The sequence below is a fragment of the Panthera leo genome, chromosome B4 (genome assembly GCF_018350215.1).
Source record: "Panthera leo isolate Ple1 chromosome B4, P.leo_Ple1_pat1.1, whole genome shotgun sequence".
NCBI classification, from domain to species: Eukaryota; Metazoa; Chordata; class Mammalia; order Carnivora; family Felidae; genus Panthera; species Panthera leo.
Window position 1 is genome coordinate 45862073 of NC_056685.1, and position 20123 is coordinate 45882195.

Here is a 20123-nt window from a genome sequence, read left to right on the forward strand (position 1 = left end):
CATATGTATGCAGGTTAAAATCTGATTTTAATTTTAAGCCATATTAGACATTAACTTACTGGAATAATTAACTGTATACTATTATTCATTCTTTTGTGTTTCTTTAAGCTTTTAATTTGTGTTATATTATTAATTTAAAAAAATATGCATTCTGAGGGTTAATGGGGGGTGGGAGGGAGGGGAGGGTGGGGGATGGGTATTGAGGAGGGCACCTTTTGGGATGAGCACTGGGTGTTGTATGGAAACCAATTTGACAATAAATTTCATATATTGGAAAAAAAATATGCATGGTTTACTTTAGTACCCAAGGATATATCTTTCTAAGCAATATCATTTCCTGGCTAAGCTAGCCAATTACTCCTGGAATATGACAATAAAGATAGATGTATTTTTTTAAATATATTTCTTTTTTTTTTTTTTTTTTTTATTTATTTTTTTAACGTTTATTTACTTTTGAGACAGAGAGAGACAGAGCATGAACAGGGGAGGGGCAGAGAGAGAGGGAGACACAGAATCCGAAACAGGCTCCAGGCTCTGAGCTGTCAGCACAGAGCCCGACGCGGGGCTCGAACCCACGGACTGTGAGATCATGACCTGAGCTGAAGTCGGACGCTTAACCGACCAAGCCACCCAGGCGCCCCTAAATATATTTCTTTTTAAGGTTCTGTTTTGTTAGTAGTTTTTGCTACATAACATCTTAGAAACATTCCAAGGCTGAATAGTATAAAATTCTGTTAGTCATCTTCAATTTTTCTACTTTTCCAAAAATCACATAAAAAATTCTATTTTTAAAACATTAGCATTTGAGACTGAAATGTTTATTTAGGAAAGCCAATGTTCTAAAGGCGTTCCGAGAATTAAAAAAGAAATTCCTTTTCCCCCACCCCCCAAATTTTAACTGATTATTAGATTATTAATAATTTTATAGTATTTGGAATTGTTAATAGATAAGGCTTTTTCATCCTGGGCAAAAGTGAAAGTCATGTACTCTTTTTAGAATTGTGATCTTTCATATATTATTCACTTAACTAAATTCATTGAGCTGTTGCTGTTTGTCAGATATTTTAGGCTAGAGATACAAAAAAAAAAACATTATTCCTTCCTATGAACAGCTCACAGTCTTGTGAGGGAAACTATATTCTTAACAGGTCATTGTGATTCAGCATGATAAGTGCTTATAAATGTAATGCATTAGAGAACCTACAGGATGGAACAACTTATTCTGAGAGAGGCAGGAATGGTTGACTAGAATCAGAACAATTGAGAAGAATTTATATGTGTGCTCTTGGTATTAATTACTTCCAAAGTTTTATTATGCCTAAAAAGCCATGTGGAAAAACTTACTTTGTTTTATTTTTTACGTTTAGATGGAACATGCGAGCAGGGGAGAGGGGGAGAGAATCTTAAGCAGGCTGCACACTCAGTGCAGAGTCCAACAGGGGCTCAATCCCACCATCCTGGGATCATGACCTGAACCAAAATCAAAAGTCAGTTTCTCAACCAACTGAGCCACCCAGGTGCCTTGAAACTTTTTTAAAAAAAATACTGACTTTAGGGCCCCAGACTCAGAATCTGATTTATTAGTAAGTTCAGTTGTAAGACATCTGTATGTTAAACTAGCATTCCAAGGGATTCACTTTGGAAAACACTGAGCTAGATGTTTTTGAACTTAAGTACTACTTGAGATCACAGAAGTGTTAGATCATTCAAATAAATGATTTTAGATATCTTTTAAAGAGATACAGTTGTCAAAAGAGTATTTTAGAGTATGTCATTAGTTTTTGCTATTTTTGGATGAACTCCATTGTTGAAACTGATTCACATTTAATGCCTGTACATTAAATTTTGGACTCATTGAGAGTTCATTACTTGCTGAAGAATTTGTTAAAAGTCCCTGGGTTTTGGTAATGTTTAAATATTTCTTCTCATCAAAATTTGGTTTCACAGAAAGCCAGTGAAATGCAAAGTGATATTTTAAAAATGACTTTAGATAATTATTTTCCTCATATGAGCTAATGAAAATTATTAACAAAATATTCTAAACACATTTCTAAACGGGTTTATCCACATGTGAAAGTGTTGGTAAACAAATACACAAACAAAAATGGGGTTTTGAGTTGCAAGATTTTTGGAGCAGACATACGACAATTGGGAGTTGTTTTGTTCTTCATTCAGTCTTTTTAACCAAGGATTTTTTTCTAACAGTTAAACTATTCATACTTTTATTTCAGTAAATCTTACATCAAGATTAATGTTTACCAGTCTCAAGGGAAGGAAAAAAATGATACATCCCACTGAGAGGAATAAATATAGGCCAAAGAAACATTAAAACATTCTTTAATGCTAATAAATATCCTAAGTCATTCTCCTATTTTGCTCCTGTTTTTATAAGATGGCCTCCCTTTAATGTAGTTGAATTTATCGCAGTGCTGTTTTTAACACCACCTTTGCCACTAGATGTCGCTAGACTATAATGATTAGTAAGTCGGTTCACACAGCTACAACCTGTGGCAGTATTTGCAAAGGCCTTTGGTTAATTAAGTTTACTCTGTAGCATCTGGATTTCTCATAAAACGAGGTCACAGCTTGCTTCAAGCACAAGCTAGTTGGAAAATATGTCAAATTCTGTAACACATGAGTAATCTATAATTAGTTATTTCAGTGTTTATCAGGACAACAAAGAAAAAAATTGCTACCGGAAACTTTTAGTGACCTTAATATTTTAGAGTGAAAACTCTATTTTTTAGTCTATCACTGTATTCAAAGAAATATTTATTACACCAAATATTTCTCAAGAGTTGGGGTTGTGTTTTAATCATCCCTAATTTCTCAGGGCCTAGCACACAAAGCTTGGCACTTGATAGGTATTCAGTAAATGTTATTAAGCATTAAGGTAGTGTGTGTGTGTGTGTGTGTGTGTGTGTGTGTGTGTGTGTGATAGGGGAAAGAATCCTTGAGTTCTCTTCTCAAAAAGTCTCACTGAGGAGACAAGAATCTGTATAAACATACCTATAGTCCAGGATCGTGTGTACGTACCAAATGAGTACTACAGGCATTAAATTCTGGGATGCCAGAAGATCAGTAGCTCTTGAGCAGTGATAAGAGGTGTACTCATGAAAGCATATTTAGAGATGAAAAGGAAAGGCCAGTACAAGAGAAGAAAGTAATGAGCCAAGGTTTAAGGGTAGGAAAATGTGGGCAGTAAAGATTCAGAAAGGTCCTAAGTTTAAGGCTCTGAATTTAAGGCTTACACTTGGACTTAATACTTTTTAGGGGGCAGGGGACTGTTAAGGATATTGGGGTGGGTGAATAATAATATGTTTTATAATGCATTGTAGTTTACAAAACACTAGCACCTAAAGAAGGGTGAATGGAAGATGATTACTCTTCGATTTTAGAATGCTTCGGCTCTAAAATTTGTTAAAAGCACTTCTATTTGAAAGAGATAATACAGGGGCTCCTGGGTGGCTCAGTCGGTTGGGCATCGATTCTTCGTTTCAGCTCAGGTCTTGATCTCAGGGTCATGAGTTCAAACCCCACATTGGGCTTTGGGCTAGGCATGAAGCCTACTTAAAAAAATCAGGGGCACCTGGGTGGCTCAGTTGGTTGAGTGTCTGACTGAGGTTCAGGTCACGATCTCACAGTTCATAGGTTCGAGCCCTGCGTAGGGCTCTGTGCTGACAGCTCAGAGCCTGGAGCCTGCTTCAGATTCTGTGTTTCCCTCTCTCTTTGCCCCTCCCTTGCTTATGCTCTGTTTATCTGTCCTGTTTGTCTGTCCCTCTCTCTCAAAAATAAATAAACATTAAAAATTAATCAATGAGATAATATAGATGGGGGCTTAGTGCCTGGCCCTTAGTAAACCTTCAATCAATGATTCTTGATAACAGATTATTAAATCAGTAAAAAATATTATGGACATTCTGCAAAATAACTTTCACAAGAGTCAAAATCATGAAAGGTAAGGAACGACTGAAGAATTGTCATAGATTGGAGGAAATTAAAGAGATGTGCAATGTCTATTCTAGGACCCCAAATTGGATCCTAGAATAAAAAAGGACATTAATGGGAAAAAATGGTACCTTATGATAAGGTGTATAGTTTAGTTGATTGTATTGTACCAATGTTAATTCCCTGTTTTTGATAATTATACTATGGTTAGGTACTGTGTTAATATTAGAGGAAGCTGGTGAAGGGCATATAGGAATCTTTTATTTTATGCAACTTTTCTTAAATTATTTTAAAAATAAAAAGTTCGAGGATGTCTGACTGGCTCAGTCAGTAGAGCATGCGACTCTTGACGTTGGGGTTGTAAGTTCAAGACCCACATTGGGTGTAGAGATTACCTAGAAATAAAATCTTTTAAAAAATATGTAAAAGTTTAAAAATATAATATCATCTTAGAAAATATTGCAATTCCATATTTGGATAAGTTTTCTTTTCTTTTCTTTTTTTTTTTTAACGTTTATTTATTTTTGAGACAGAGAGAGACAGAACATGAACAGGGGAGGGTCAGAGAGAGGGAGACACAGAACCCCGACGCGGGGCTCAAACTCACGGACCGCGAGATCATGACCTGAGCCGAAGTCGGCGGCTTAACCGACTGAGCCACCCAGGCGCCCCTGGGATAAGTTTTCTACAAAGAGGTCAGATGTTGGAAGAAAGGTTTTATATATGATAATAATTTTTAGGATAGACATCTGCCAGGACAGCTTATGGCAACAATGTGTTCCCTTGAAGACAGGGAAGTAGAACTTCTGAGCACCCTGGACTTTAGCACCTCTCTATATATTTTAGCTAATAGATACATTTCCCCAGTGTCCTGTTTTGTTTTTGTTTTTGTTTTTGTTTTTGTTTTTGTTTTTGTTTTGAGGGAAAAAAAAAAAGTATAGTTGACACACAATTACATTTAAAAAAGAAATTTATTTAAGTAGTCTCCACCCCCAGCACTGGGCTTGAATTTACAACCCTGAGATCAAGAGTTGCATGCTTCGGGGCGCCTGGGTGGCTCAGTCGGTTGAGCGTCTGGCTTCAGCTCAGGTCACGATCTCGCGATCCGTGAGTTCGAGCCCCGCATCAGGCTCTGGGCTGATGGCTCAGAGCCTGGAGCCAGCTTCCGATTCTGTGTCTCCCTCTCTCTCTGCCCCTCCCCCGTTCATGCTCTGTCTCTCTCTGTCCCAAAAATAAATAAACGTTAAAAAAAAATTTAAAAAAAAAAAAAAAGAGTTTCATGCTTCTCTGCCTGAGCCACCCAGGCACCCCACATGTTTTTTTTAATTTTAGGGTTTTTTAAATTGAAGTATAGTTGATGTACAATGTGACATTTCAATGTTCTGGCCTTTAAGTCCACTTGAACTTTGGCTCTTCAAACTGTTATTTAATACCCCCATTCCCCTTTTCAATATGTTCAGAGTAATCTAATGAGGTTTCCCTGGGCTTTACCACCAATACCCTATATTTTAATAAAAAATACTTTCTTATAGAATCTGCCTATGGGCCTTCCTTATATGTTTCATCATCTTTATGTAGATTACTCTGTGGGCCCAGAAGAACAACAAAGGAACATCTGGTGTTTGTAGAGGCATTGGGTATAATTAGGTTCTAAAATCAGTGCATAAATGTTATATGGTTAACCTTTGAATAACACAGGTCTGAACCATGTGGGTCCACTTACAAGTAGATTTTGTTTTTCAATAAATACAGTATAGTACTGTAAATGTATTTTCTCTTCCTTATGATTTTCCTAATATTTTCTATTCTCTGCTTTACTTTCTTGTAAAAAAATACAGGATATGATATGTAACATACAAAATATGTGGTGTTTACTTATGTTATTGGTAAGGCTTCTGGTCAACAGTAGGCTACTAGTAGTTAAGTTTTGGGGGAGTCAAAAGTTATGTGTGGAGTTTTTACTGCAGGGGATGGGTGGGGGTTGACATCTCTAACTCCAGATTTGTTCAAGGCTCAATGGTATATATATATATATATATATATATATATATATATATATATATATATATATATATAATCTTGGAAATTTTTTTAATCCCCAATAAAGCACACTTTTAAAAAACGTATATACTCCTGTACTATAAATGTTTAGATTAAGAGAAAAGTCTACATGCACACATCTGGATATTCAGACCTTTTGACCTATCACAAATTGAGATTAGTTTGTAGTTTTGTTTCGTTTAGTATGAGGGTATACTGGATTCATAAAATCAGTTGGGAAGTGGGGCACCTGGGTGGCTCAGTCAGTTGAGTGTCCAACTTTAGCTCAGGTCATGATCTCCCAGTTCTGAGTTTGAGCCCCACATCGGGCTTGCTGCTGTCAGCACACAGTCCACTTCCCATCCTCTGTCCACCTCTCTCTACCCCTCCCCTGCTTGTGCTGTCCCAAAAATAAATAAGTATGTTTTTAAAAATCAGTGGGGAAGTATTTCTTCTGCTTTTCTGTAAGACTGAAGGATTGTTATTAATTTTTATTTAAATATTTTATATAATTCATAGTGAAGCCAGTGGGACTGAGATTTTCTTTACTTGGTATAGGCCTTGTCTATTCAGATTTTCTATTTCTTCTTGAGTCAGTTTTGGTAATTTTTGTCTTTCTATGAATTTGTTTATTTAAGTTACCTAATTGTTGGCATGATGTTTTTCATAATATTCCCTTTTAATCCTCTACACTTCTGTGAGGTCAATAGTGATGTCCCTTTTCCATTCCTGATTTTGATCATTGGAGGCTTTTTCTCCTTTTTTCTTGGTCAATATGGCTACAGATTTGTTAGTTTTGTTGATCTGTTTGGTGAACCAACTTGTGGTGTCATTGATTTTCTCTTCTGTTTTTCTGTTTTCTATTTCATTGCTTTCTGCTCTAGTCCTTATTATTTTCTTCTGCTTATAAATATAATTTACACTTCTATTCCTAGTTTCTTGAGGTATAAGGTTTTTTTTTTTTCTGAAATAGGCATTTGAAAGCAATAAATTTTCTTCTAAGCATAGCTTTAGCTGTATCTCATAAATTTTGATATGTCTTTATTTTTATTCACTTCAAAACACTTTTTGGTTTCCATTTTGATTTCTTCTTTGACCAACCAGTTGATTAAGAAGTATGTTGTTTAAGTTCAGAATGTTTTGGGATTTCCCAGATTTCTTTCTGTTGTTGATTTATAATTTAATTCTATTGTGGTCAGAGAATATACATTGTATGACTTAAATCCTATTTATTGAGACTTGATTTATGGCTTGGTATATGGTCTGTCTGGAAAATGTTTCATGTGTACTTCTTGAAAAATTGATAGACTTTATTTTCTAGAGAAGTTTTAGGTTTACGGAAAAGTTGAATAAAGTACAAGAGTTCCCATATACTCCTTTACCAACTCCCCATCCAGTTTTCCCTATTACTAATGTTAACTTAATAATGTGATGCATTTATTACAATCAGGTTAAATTTGATACATTATTATTAACTAAGGTCCATAGTTTACATTGGAGTTTACTCTTTGTGTTGTACATTCTGTGAGTTTTGACAAATGTTTAATGATATGTATCTACCATTCATTTGTTATCATTCAGAATATCATACCATTCAATGTATCATACATTGCCTTAAAAATCCTCTGTGCTTTACCTATTCATTCCTCTCTCTCTACTCCCTGAACCTTTGGCAACCACGGATATTTTTACCATGTTCATAGTTTCTTTTCAAAATGTCATATATTTGGAATCCTATAGTATTTAGCCTTTTTAGATTGGCTTCTATCATTTAGAATATATATTTAAGGTTTCTCTATATCTTTTTGTGACTTGATAGCTTATTTCTTTTTACTGATGAATAATATTCCATTGTCTGGATGTACCATAGTTTTTTTTAATCCACTCACGTATTGAAAGACATCTTGGTTGCTTCCAAGTTCTGGCAGTTAAAGCTGCTTTAAACATTTCTGTGCAGGTTTTTGTGCAGACATTACATTTTTAAGTCATTTGGGTAAGTACCGGGTAATTTAAGGGTAGATACCAAATTACTGATCATATGGCAAGAGTATGTTTATTTTTGTAGGAAATTTCCATACTGTCTTCCAAAGAGGTGATACCATTTTGCATTCCCACTAGCAATGAATGACAGTTCCCGTTGCTCCACATTCTTGTCAACGTTTGGTGATGTTGTTTTAGATGTTACCAAATTGTTGATCATACAGCAAGAGTATGTTTATTCTTGTAAGAAATTTCCAAGCTGTCTTCCAAGGAGGCTATATGATTTTTAGATTCCCGCCAGTAATGAATGAGAGTTCCCATTGCTCCACATCCTTGTCAACATTTGGTAATGTCATTATTTTGATTGTTAGCCACTCTAATAAGTTTGTAATGATATCTTATTGTTTCAATTTGCAATTTCTTAATTACATATGATGTTAAGCATTTTTTCATGTAGTCATTTGCTATCTGTATATCATCTTTGCTGAGATGTCTGTTCAGATCTTTCTTTTGCCCATTTTTTAATTGGGATTTTTTTTATGGTTAAGTTTTAAGAATTCTTTGTATATTTTGGATACTAGTCCTTTATCAGTTATGTGTTTTGCAAGTATTTTGTGGCTTGTTTTTTCATTTTCTTAGTGTCTTTCACAGAACAGAAATTTAAATTTTAATGAAATCTAATTTATTTAATGAAATCCCAATTTTTTTTCTTTTTTTTTTTTTTGGATTGTGTTTTTGATGATACCAAAAAGTCATCACCAAACCCAGGATCACCTAGGGACATTTCTCTTGTTATTGTCTAGGAGTTGTACGGTTTTGTGTTTTACATTTAGGTATTTGATCCATTTTGAGTTAATTTTTGTTTATTTTTATTTTTAACTTTATTTTTTTAAAGTAAGCTCTATGTCCAATGTGGGGCTTGAACTCATGACCCCAAGATCAAGAGTCACAAGCTCTACCAACTGAGCCAGCTAGGCACCCTATTTTGAATTAATTTAAAAATATATTTTTAATGTTTATTTATTTTTGAGAGAGATAGCATGAGCAGGGGAGGGGCACAGAGAGATGGAGACACAGAATCTGAAGCAGGCTCCAGGCTCTGAGCTGTGAGCACAGAGCGCGATGCCAGGCTCGAACTCACAAGCCATGAGATCATGACCTGAACCAAAGTCAGGTGCTCAGCCAACTGAGCCACCCAGGTGCCCCTTGAATTAATTTTTGTGAAAGGTACAAACCATGCACACTTCTAAAAATTGTGTACTCTGCAGTCTTTGGCTGGAATGTTTGGTATATGTCAGTTATGTCACCTTTGTTGATAGTGTTCAAGTCATATATATATATATATATATTTACTGATTTTCTGTTTTTACCAATTATTGAGAGTGAGGTACTGAATTATTCACCTGTTATTGTTGAATTGTCTATTACTCCTTTCAAATTTGTCAGTTTTTTCTTCATTTGTTTTGAGGCTATATTGTTAGGTGTGTATACGTTGAAATTATTATATCTTACTAATGTAAGATATACATCATTATTATCATTAATCCTTTGTCTCATATTACTTTTCATTTCAAAGTGTATTTTATCTGATTTTAATATAGTTCTCTGTATAGTATGTTAACATATCATTATTAATATAGTTATAATTCCTAATGTAGTTATGTTAATATATGTTATATATACATATATAACATATTATTATATTAATAATATATATTAATATACAACATATAATAATGTATATATTATATATGTATATATAATATATAAATAAAATAAATGTATATATTATATATAAATAATAATTATATATACATATATAATAATATTTTAATGTAGTTCTCCGTATAGTATACATCTTTTTTCATCCTTTCACTTTCAATCCATTTGTGTCTTTGAATCTAAGATCTGTCTCTTATAGAAAGCATGTAATTGAATCTTGCTGTTTTATCCAGTGTGACACTGTGTTTTATCCACTGTGACACTGAATTTGCCATTTTGCTATTTCTTTACAAACATTCTATTCTTGTCTATTTTGTTCCTTTATTTCCTCCTTAACTGCCACCTTTTGTATTAAGTAAATGCTTTTAATGCACAGTTTTAATTCTTCTGATTTTTTTCTAACTATATGTTTTTTGGAGTTGTTTTCTTGGTGGTTGCTCTAGGAATTATAATACGCATTTTAATTTATCAGAATCTACTTCAGTTAATAATTCTGGTAAAATATATAAGCTTTGCACCATTCTTTCTCCTTCCTTTGTGCTATTACTGTATATTATAGTTATTATAGTATTAAGTATCAATGATAAATACATTAAAATATATTTGTATATATTATAAACCCCAAAATACAGTGTCATGGTTATTACTTTAAAAATGATTACATCTTTTGGGGCACCTGGGTGGCTCAGTTAGTTGAGCATCTGACTTCTGCTCAGGTCCTGATCTCATGGTTCATGAGTTTGAGCCCATATTGGACTCTGTGCTGACAGCTTGGATCCTGGAGCCGGCTTCAGATTCTGTGTCTCCTTCTTGGTCTCTGCCCCTGCCCCACTCACTCTCTGTCTCTCAAAAATAAATAAATGTTAAAAAAAATGATTACATCTTTCAAGGAAGTTAAGAGAAGAAATGAGGATTTATACATATTTATAGAATCTTTTATATTAACCACATATTTGCTGTTTTTAGTGTTCCTCATTTCTTCTTTTGGCTTCTAGTTACCATCTAGTGTCACTTTCTTTCAGCCTGAAGAGACTTCCTTGAGTATTTCTTGCATTATCCATTAGCAATAAATTTTCTCAGTTTTTGATTATCTGAGAATGTCTTACTTTATCTTCAGTTTTGAAGGATAAATCTGCTAGATATGGAACTTTCAGTTGACGAAAGTTTTTCCCAGTACTTCGTGTATGTCATTCAACTCTCTTCTAGCCTCCATTGTTCCAGATAAGTTGCTTTTCTCTTGCTGTTTTTGAGGTTTTCTCTTAAACACTGGCTTACAACAGCTTGTTTTATATTTAGGTGTTGACCTCTTTGTCTTTTTCCTAATTGCACTTCATTGAGCTTTCTTGAATGTGTATTAAAATTTTTCATCAAACTTGATAAGCTTCTCTCTTCTCTTTTTCTGGCTTTCCAATGTGTATATGTTGGTATATGTTCGTATACTGTGCTATCGCACACATCTCTGAAACTCTTCTTTTTTTCCTATCTTCTTTCTCTATTACTGACATTGGATAATTTATATTTTCAGGCTCCCTGATTCTTTCTCCTACCGTCTCAAGACTGCTGTAGAAGTGCTCCAGTGAATTTTTCATTTTAGTTATTATACTTTTCAACTCCAGGACTTCACTCTCTTTATGGAAAATCTCTATGTGTAGATTCATTGTTTCCATATTTTTTTCTTTCATTATGATTTTTCTTTAGTTCTGTGAGCTTATACATAATAAATGCTTTGAAATTTTTGTCTGATTTACCTAGTACCCCTGGGGTACTCAGAAACCATTTCTGTTGGCTGCTTCTTTTCTTGACTATGAGTCACAGATCCCTGTTTCTTTGTATATTTGTAATTTTTTTTGAAGTTTTTTAAGTTTATTTTGAAAGAGAGAGAGAGAAAGAGAGAGGGGGAGACAGTGTGAGTAGGAGAGGGGCAGGGAGAGAGGGGGAGAGAGAGAATCCCAAGCAGGCTCTTTGCTACCAGTGCAGAGCCCAGTGCGGGGCTTAAACACACAAAACTGTGAGATCATGACCTGAGCCCAAACCAAGAGTCGGATGCTTAATTGACTGAGCCACCCAGACGCCCTTATTTTGTAATTTTTTGTTGAGACCTCGACATTTTAGATAACATAATATACCAGGTCTGGATTCTTATCTCTCCAAGATTTTTCATACTTTTTTCTTAAATGAGAAATATTTGACAATTAAAAATCATATATATTTAAGACATACAATTTGGTAATTTGATACACATGTTCATTGTGAAATAATCACCAAAATCAAGCTAATTAACATATCCGATGGTTCCTTTTTTGTTTGTTCATTGTTTTTTCGTTAATAGTATAAACATATAAATTAGTAACGTGTTTACTACATATAAATTAGTAACTACATATAAATTAATAACATGTTTACTACACCTATGAAATCTCTCTTCCCTATGATTTGTGGCCTTTGATGTTTATTTTTTAAATTTTTAATTTTTAAGTCTGCTTCCCCAGGCTTTGCCTCTATGTTTGCCTGGCTTATTAGTCAGCCAGTGATTAAACAGGAATTATACTCAACCACCTAATCCAGTAAGGTTTGTGTCATCTGTCAGTGGGTTTGTGTGTGAGTATGTAGTACTTCAAACTTCAGGCTGTTTTCAAGTCTCCCCCTTCTTTTATATTTTGCTGGGCTCTTTTACCTATGCTTTTGGCATCCACATAGCCTCAGTGGCAGCCAGGAGTGTGTGACTGGTTGAATCCCCTTGGGTCTTTGCTATAAATGCACGCAGCCTCAGCCAGGAATATACTTGTGCCAACCATGACCACAGTCTTGTGCTAGGAGAGCTTTTGGCCCTTCTCACTCGCCTATCTCTGAGATAGTCTGTTCCGCTGACACCCACTGCTGGACATGAGTGTTACCCACTGCTCCAAATCAAGTAAACCTCTTTCTACTACAATAGAAAAGCTGCTTATTCTCATAACCTGCCCCATCCTGGCACAACATCTGCTTCAACTGAGGCAAGACAGATGGGAGAAGCTCCAGGTCCAAATGCCACAGATTCCCACTATTCTTTTTTTTTTTTTTTTTTTTTTTAATATTTTTGTAATGTTTATTTATTTTTGAGAGAGAGAGAGAGTGAGCCCGACACGGGCTCAAACCCCCGAACTGTGAGATCATGACCGGAGCTGAAGTCAGATATTTAACCGACTGAGCCATCCAGGCACCCTAATTCCCACTATTGTTATCCAAGTTAATCTGTTTTTTAGGCATAAATGCGTCTCAGATTATTGTATGCCTTTGGTTAAGTTCTCAAACCTCAAAATGGTTTCTATGAATTTTGTCTAACTTTATAGTTGTTTTTTTTTTGAGAGAGAGAGAGAAGAAGTGGGGGACAGGGGAAGAGGGGGAGAGAGAGAGAGAGAGAGAGAGAGAGAGAGAGAGAATATTTTAAGCAGGCTGCATGCTCAGCACAGAGCCCAACATGGGGCTCTATCCCACAATCTTGGGATCATGACCTGAGCCAAAATCAAGAGTTGGATGCCTAACTGACTGAGCACCCCCCAAACGCCCCTATGGTTGCTTTTTGTGGAGAAGATTTGTTGATAGCCTCACTTGGCTATAGCAAGAAGCATACCTCACCCATTCATTTGGTTTTAGTCTAGCTATATGTTTATATTTAAAGTGGGTTTCTTATAATCACCATATAATTGAGTCTTGCTTTTTTTTCATGTTGAAAATCTCTATCTTTTATTTATTTATTTTTTTTTTAATTTTTTTTTTTTCAACGTTTTTTATTTATTTTTGGGACAGAGAGAGACAGAGCATGAACGGGGGAGGGGCAGAGAGAGAGGGAGACACAGAATCGGAAACAGGCTCCAGGCTCCGAGCCATCAGCCCAGAGCCTGACGCGGGGCTCGAACTCACGGACCGCGAGATCGTGACCTGGCTGAAGTCGGACGCTTAACCGACTGCGCCACCCAGGCGCCCCGAAAATCTCTATCTTTTAAACGATACCTTTAGTCTTATGTTCAATGTAATTTCGATGCAGGTGGATTAAACTCTTGCATCTTGCTGTTTTTTGTTTGTTCCATCAGTTCATTATTCCTTTCCCCTCTTTTTGTGTCTTCTTTAGCATTGATTGAATCTCTTTATGAGCTCATTTTTGTCTCCACTATTGGCTTATTATTTAAATCTGAAAAAAAATTTTCTGTGGTTGCCCTAGCATTTCTAATACACATCTTTAATCACCATTTCACATTTAGTATAGTTTTTATTACAGGAAGGTTTTTGTACTCCAATTTCCTTGTCATATTTTATGCTATTGTTTTTATACATTTTTTCTTTTACATATGCTATAAACCCACAATACAATGCTATTTTTGCTTTAGAACAGGGGTGGCAAACTTTTTCTGTAAAGGGCCTGTTAGCAAGTATTTTAGGTGTTGTAGGCCATCTGGTCTTTGTCTCAACTACTCAACTCTGTCGTTGTAGTATGAAAGCAGCCATAGACAATACATAAAAGAATGGGTGTTACTGTGTTCCAAAGTAACTTTACTTACAAAAACAGGAAGTGGGTGAGATTTGGCCTTAGAGCTATACTTTGTTGACCCCCGCTTTAGACAATTATTTGAAACTATTAAAAATAATTAGAAGGGTATTTTATATTTACCTTTATTTCATCCATTTCATGAAATTTTCATTTCTTTATAGAGATCCAAGTTTGTATATGATATCATATTCCTTCTGCCTGAAGAACTTCCTTTAACATTTCTTATAGTATGTATCTGTTGGTAGTGAATTCTTTTAGGTTTTTGTTGGTCTGAAAAAAGTATTTCTCTTTAATTTTAAGAGATAATCTTATTGTTCATGTATGTATTTCTCTTCTCTGGCTGCTTTCAAGATGCTCTTATTTTTCTTTTTTCTTTTTTTAAAATTAAGATGGAATTTCAATATAGTAAAGTTTACCCATTTTATTTATTTTTTATTTTTTATTTTTTTACATTTATTTATTTTTGAGAGACAGAGGGAGACAGAGCATGAGCGGGGGAGGGGCAGAGAGAGAAGGAGACACAGAATCTGAAGCAGGTTCCAGGCTCTGAGCTGTCAGCACAGAGCCCGATGTGGGGCTCGAACTCACGGACCGTGAGATCATGACCTGAGCCGAAGTCGGACGCTCAACCGACTGAGCCACCCAGGTGCCCCACCCATTTTCATGTACAGTTCTGTGAGAGTTAATATATTTCTACAGTGGTATAACAACCCTAACAGTCAAGGTATAATATAGTTCCATTGTTCCCAGAAACTCTTCCTATGTCCCTTTGTATACAAGTCAGTTCCCCTCCTCACCTCAACCTCTGTCATTGATCTGTTTTCTGTCCGAATAGTTTTTGTCTTTTCCAGAATGTCATTTAAATGAAAGTGTCAGGTATGTAGCCTTTTGAGTCTGGCTTCTTTCACTTAGCATAATGCATTTGAGATCCCATCATGTGGCTGTGTCAGTAGTTTGTTCCTTCTTATGGCCAATCAGTATTCTGTCTTATGCATCTATCATAGTTTGTCTATAAAGCCACGACAGCAACACGTTTGTGGCTGTAACAAGGTGTGGCAGGATTGTTTTCCAAAAGGTTTAATAAACAAATCTGTAGTAAAACCAGCAGTATCTGAACATATCAGTTTTATAATATCCAACTCAACGCTGGGCATTATTTAAATATATTTTCTTCAAAATGGAAGCGTCTTCTCTTCTGACTGTAAGTAATATATGCTCTTTTAAAAGTTGTGGAACAGTCTCTACACAAAGAGTTACAGTTCCTTATATGACAAGATCTGGTGTCAGCCAGCCGTCTGATCTAAAACTTAAACGTACGCCATTTTGCCCTTTTAGAGTGTAGCCCCTAGCACTAAACAGAATATTCTAGGTGTGAGCTGGATCTTCAGCCTTGCTCCACCTGCTGTATTTCTTTGAATGCGGCTCAAGTTTGCAGCCACTTTTTTTGGTAGTTGAGTCCCGTCAAATCATCTAGAACCCTAGTCTTTTTCACATGTGCTAATGTTAAGCCATAACTCTCTCATTCTGTGTTTCTCCAGACCTCCAGTGGAAGACTTTACAATCATCCGTAGTTCAGTGTCAGATGTGGCCTGTGTGTCTAGCTTGTTGAGGCTATTTTTTGGACCCTCATGGTTAACCTACAATGAATGAGTTGTTGAAAAATGTTTAACAGATCAGAGAGCCAAAGGAGAACTCATGCCTCATCATAATCAACTCTTGCCATGTGTTAAGAATATTTTTAAAATTTTCTAATATTTATTTAGTATTTTGGAGGATAAAGAGATTACCATCTTATATGTAATTGCTGAGAGGTAGTGTTTAATATTATAAGATTTATTGAGACTCCTTTAGGTATGTTTTAATCAGCACCACGTTTTACTGTGTGTGTGTGTGTGTGTGTGTGTGTGTGTGTGTATCATTAATGCAGTATCTATTATGGTATCCTATGTATTACCACTATGTATATTTATTATTACTACCATATTTATTTAAAATGTTAAGGTGTTTTTTTTTTTGACACTTTAAACCGCATTGTAGACTACAGTTCCCAAACATATGTGGCAGCAACCAGAGAGATTAAAAACCACACCATTGAAGACAGTAAAAATTCTATTTTAAGACCTATCCCAAAGCTAAATAGGATAGCAGTGTCACGGCTGCTGCTAATTTAGATTGCGTGAAATTACCAAAGAGGAACTGCTAGCCAGGGATAGTTACCATCTAAAAGCAAAAGAAATAAAGAAGTCTGTAAATAAAGAAGATAAAGTAAGTTTCATCATGGCAGCCATTGTTTACTTCAAGCAGTAGTAGATTAGCCTATTAGTAAAACCACTGTATCAGGCAATGTTCCATAGTAATACAGTGAGGAAAAACAGGACAAAGCATGAAAAATTAGGAAAGGAAACCAGATTCATAAGGGGTCACATATAAGAAAAGGCAAGAGTCATTTGGAAGTCTGGTGGAGTAGCAGAGAAAGACTAATATTAACATTGTATCCAGATAGGCTTTATCATTCTGCTGTTCTTTCTATTTCCTGCCAATATACTGGAAGATATTGAAACAGAATTATCAAGGTAGTCCCACACATTAAAAGTGTTAGGTGGAAAAAAAAATAGTGTTAGATGGAAGTGAAAAAAATGTTCCCAGATTTGAGCATAACTCCCTTTGGTGAAACAACTAAGCCATTCTTTTAGCAAGTGGAAGCCAATCCTCCTCCAGCTTGCAGTAAATTCTGGCAAGAAGCTACAGTTTTGTGACCTCTTTATTTTGGCTTTGTTTTATCCCTACTTTGCTTTAGTAATACTCATGACTCTTAACTCCTTTCAACGTGGGGGCAGGACACAGGTTGTTAAGGCAGATGCTGTGGGTTCAAATAGAAAGTACGTAGAAAGATATTAACTATCCCTGGCCAGGGTTTTTTCCTAAGCCTGTATGAGTAAATACATTTTTAATGAACATTTTTAACTCCTTTTAATTAATTCTGCATACCTCTGCCGGAATCTTTCTTAAGCCTACTTCAAGTTATGTGATTCCTGCTTGGAATATTTAGTTGCTCCAGACTGCCTGCCTGATTCAGGGCTGAGCTCCTCAGTTTGACCTGAAGATCTCAAGAAGTCATTAAGTCCTCATCTCCCACTTTTCACTTGTGTCTTGAGCTCCAGGCCACGGTGGACCGCTTCCTTTGCTTCACCACCTCCAAGCCTTTGTTCACGCTGTTCTGTCTGAAATCTGTCTCCTCTGTTGTGGCCTGCTAAAGTCTTACTATCCTTTGATATTTGGATTGTTCATTTGTTCAATACATATTTGAGTGGCTATGGGAGCTGTAGGCATTGTTCTAGTAGGTGAGCCTCTAGCAAAATAGAAGATCTTTGCTCTTGTAGAGCATACTTTCTAATAGTTCACCCCACTGAGATATAAACCCATCTCCTTCATCATCTTTTTTACCTTCTCTAAATTGATGTGCTACATATTTACACAAATCATGATGATGAGGAAGAAGAAAGTGAGATATTTGAAGTGATCACTGTGGCTGGACAGAGAACATTCCAGATGCTCTAATTTTAAAAGTATGTATCCTCAGTGTAGAATGAAGCAAATGTAAGCAAAGATAGGTATAAAGGAGTGATATTGACCTGAACGAATAGTGTCAGGATATATAAAAGCTAGGATACCCAGAGGCCTCTGAGGTGAGGGACACGAAGGATAACCAGAAATACAAAAGGTTATGTTCAGAGCAGAACAGCAGGGAGTAGACATAGCGAGCTTCTTGTACAAGATGAGGTGATGTTAATGTATGACAGAACAGAACTATTTAACGCCTCTTTTTCCGTATTTTCTGTCAAGAAGAAAGCTAACTAACTGGAATGATAGAGCAGCTAAAAATCCCAGATGGGAGACGCTGTAAGTCCAAATAGCCGATCAAAAAGTATTGTTTTCTGGTGCTTGTCTTCTCACCCCCACTCTGTCCCTTCACCTTGGGAGCTGAAAGAACATCCCTCCAGCCAGGGAACTGAAAAAACTTGTAGATGAAATTACTGAACTGTCATCTTTAACGAATTGTAAAGAACAGATGAGGTACCAGAAGTTTAGACATAGAACAAAGTACAGTTGACCCTTGAACATTGTAGGGGCCAGGGGTGCTGGCCCCCTGCACAGTCAAAACTCTGCATATAACTTTAACTTCCCCAAAACTTAACTGCTAATAACCTGTTATTGACCAGAAGCCTTACCAATAACATAAACAATTAACACCTAATTTGTATATGTGTTATATACTATATCCTTACAATACAGTAAGCTAGAGAAAATATTATTCAAATCATAAGGAAGAGAAAATACATTTACAGTACTGTACTATACTGAAAAAATTTGCTTATAAGTGGACACATAATTCAAACCATGTTGTTCAAGGTTCAACTGTAGTTGCATTAAAAAGGGGGGGAGGGATGGGGAGATAACGAAATGTGCATCACTAACATTCTATCCATTGGTTCCAACTTTGCATCTTTAGAGTTTGCTCCCTTTTAAAATATTTATAGCGAGGCACCTGGGTGGCTCAGTCGGTTGAGCGTCTGACTTCGGTTCAGGTCACAATCTCATGGTCTGTGAGTTTGAGCCCTGCATCGGGCTGTGTGCTGACAGCTCAGAGCCTGGACCCTGCCTCAGATTCTGTGTCTCCCTCTCCTCTTCCCCTCCCTCCCCTCACTCTCTGTCTCTCTCTCTCAAAAGTAAACATTAGAAAATAATTAAAATATTTATAGCCTATTATTTTGTCTCCATCGGCCTTGTCTTTTGCAAACTCAAAATTTTTCAGGATATGCCCATGAGAAGATTGCAAGTAAGATGCTACAGGGTTCTGACCTTGACCTCTATCTTATTCAACATCATATCAATTGACTTAGCTTCTACCAAGGGACTCTGGACGTATTTCATGTTCATTAAAATTTTGTTTATTGACCTTAAATAAAGAGGTAGAGGCATATTAATTAAATTTGCAGGTGATAAAATGTTAGAATACCTAACATGATGCATGACTGATCCCAAGGTTCAGAATGACCTCAACAGACTTGCAAGGTGGGCTGAAACCACAATGGCATTTAAAAGGAAAAAATGTCAAATCTTGCATTAGATGAAAAAAAATCAGTTGCATAAGCACAAGTTGTAGGAAAACTAGCTCAACAGAATTCAGTGGAAGTAGGGGGACTTTTATTGATACCAAGATCAGAAAGTAGAAACAGTAGTCTCGGCACCGTACGTGACATTGGTTACTCTCTACCTGCAGGAGTGTTCTGGGTGTAATGTTTAAGATCTTTATAATGTTGGTAAATAGAGCTAAATAGAGTGACCAGAAAGTTGTTGTCAGGAAACCTTGTCAAGCAAAGAAGTCTTGAAGCAGGTAAGAATTTTTAGGTTGGAGAAGAGATAATTTTTAGGAGATCACATCTGTCTTCTAACATAATATAGCTGCTGAATGGCTATAGAATTAGATTTACTTTTGTGAAGTCCCAGTGACCAGAATGGAGACCAATGGGGAGAAGTTATTGGGAGGGTAGTTTTGGTTTGAAAGAAATAATAAAGAACTCTCTATCAATAATCATTATGATGGTAATATTTATTAAGCAATTACAATACATTAGGCAATGAGCAAAGCACTTTTCATGCAGCATCTCATATTTAATTCTAACAGCAGACTTGTCATATGGGTCCTTTTTGGTCCCTAGCCAAACAGCTTTCTTTTTTTTTCTTTTTTAATGTTTATTTTTGAGAGACAGAGAGAGAGAGACGGAGTGAGCAGGGGAGGGGCAGAGAGAGAGAGGGAGACACAGAGTCCGAAGCAGGCTTCAGGCTGTGAGCTGTCAGCACAGAGCCCAATGTGGGGCTTGAACTCTCGAACCGTGAGATCATGACC

General features: G+C 36.0%; 1 protein-coding gene across 3 annotated transcripts in view; it reads left to right on the top strand.

Moving 5' to 3' along the window:
* Positions 1-20123, top strand: part of BORCS5 (BLOC-1 related complex subunit 5) — a 115518-nt gene that overhangs the window by 18242 nt on the left and 77153 nt on the right. The gene's annotated exons all lie outside the window — the stretch shown is intronic.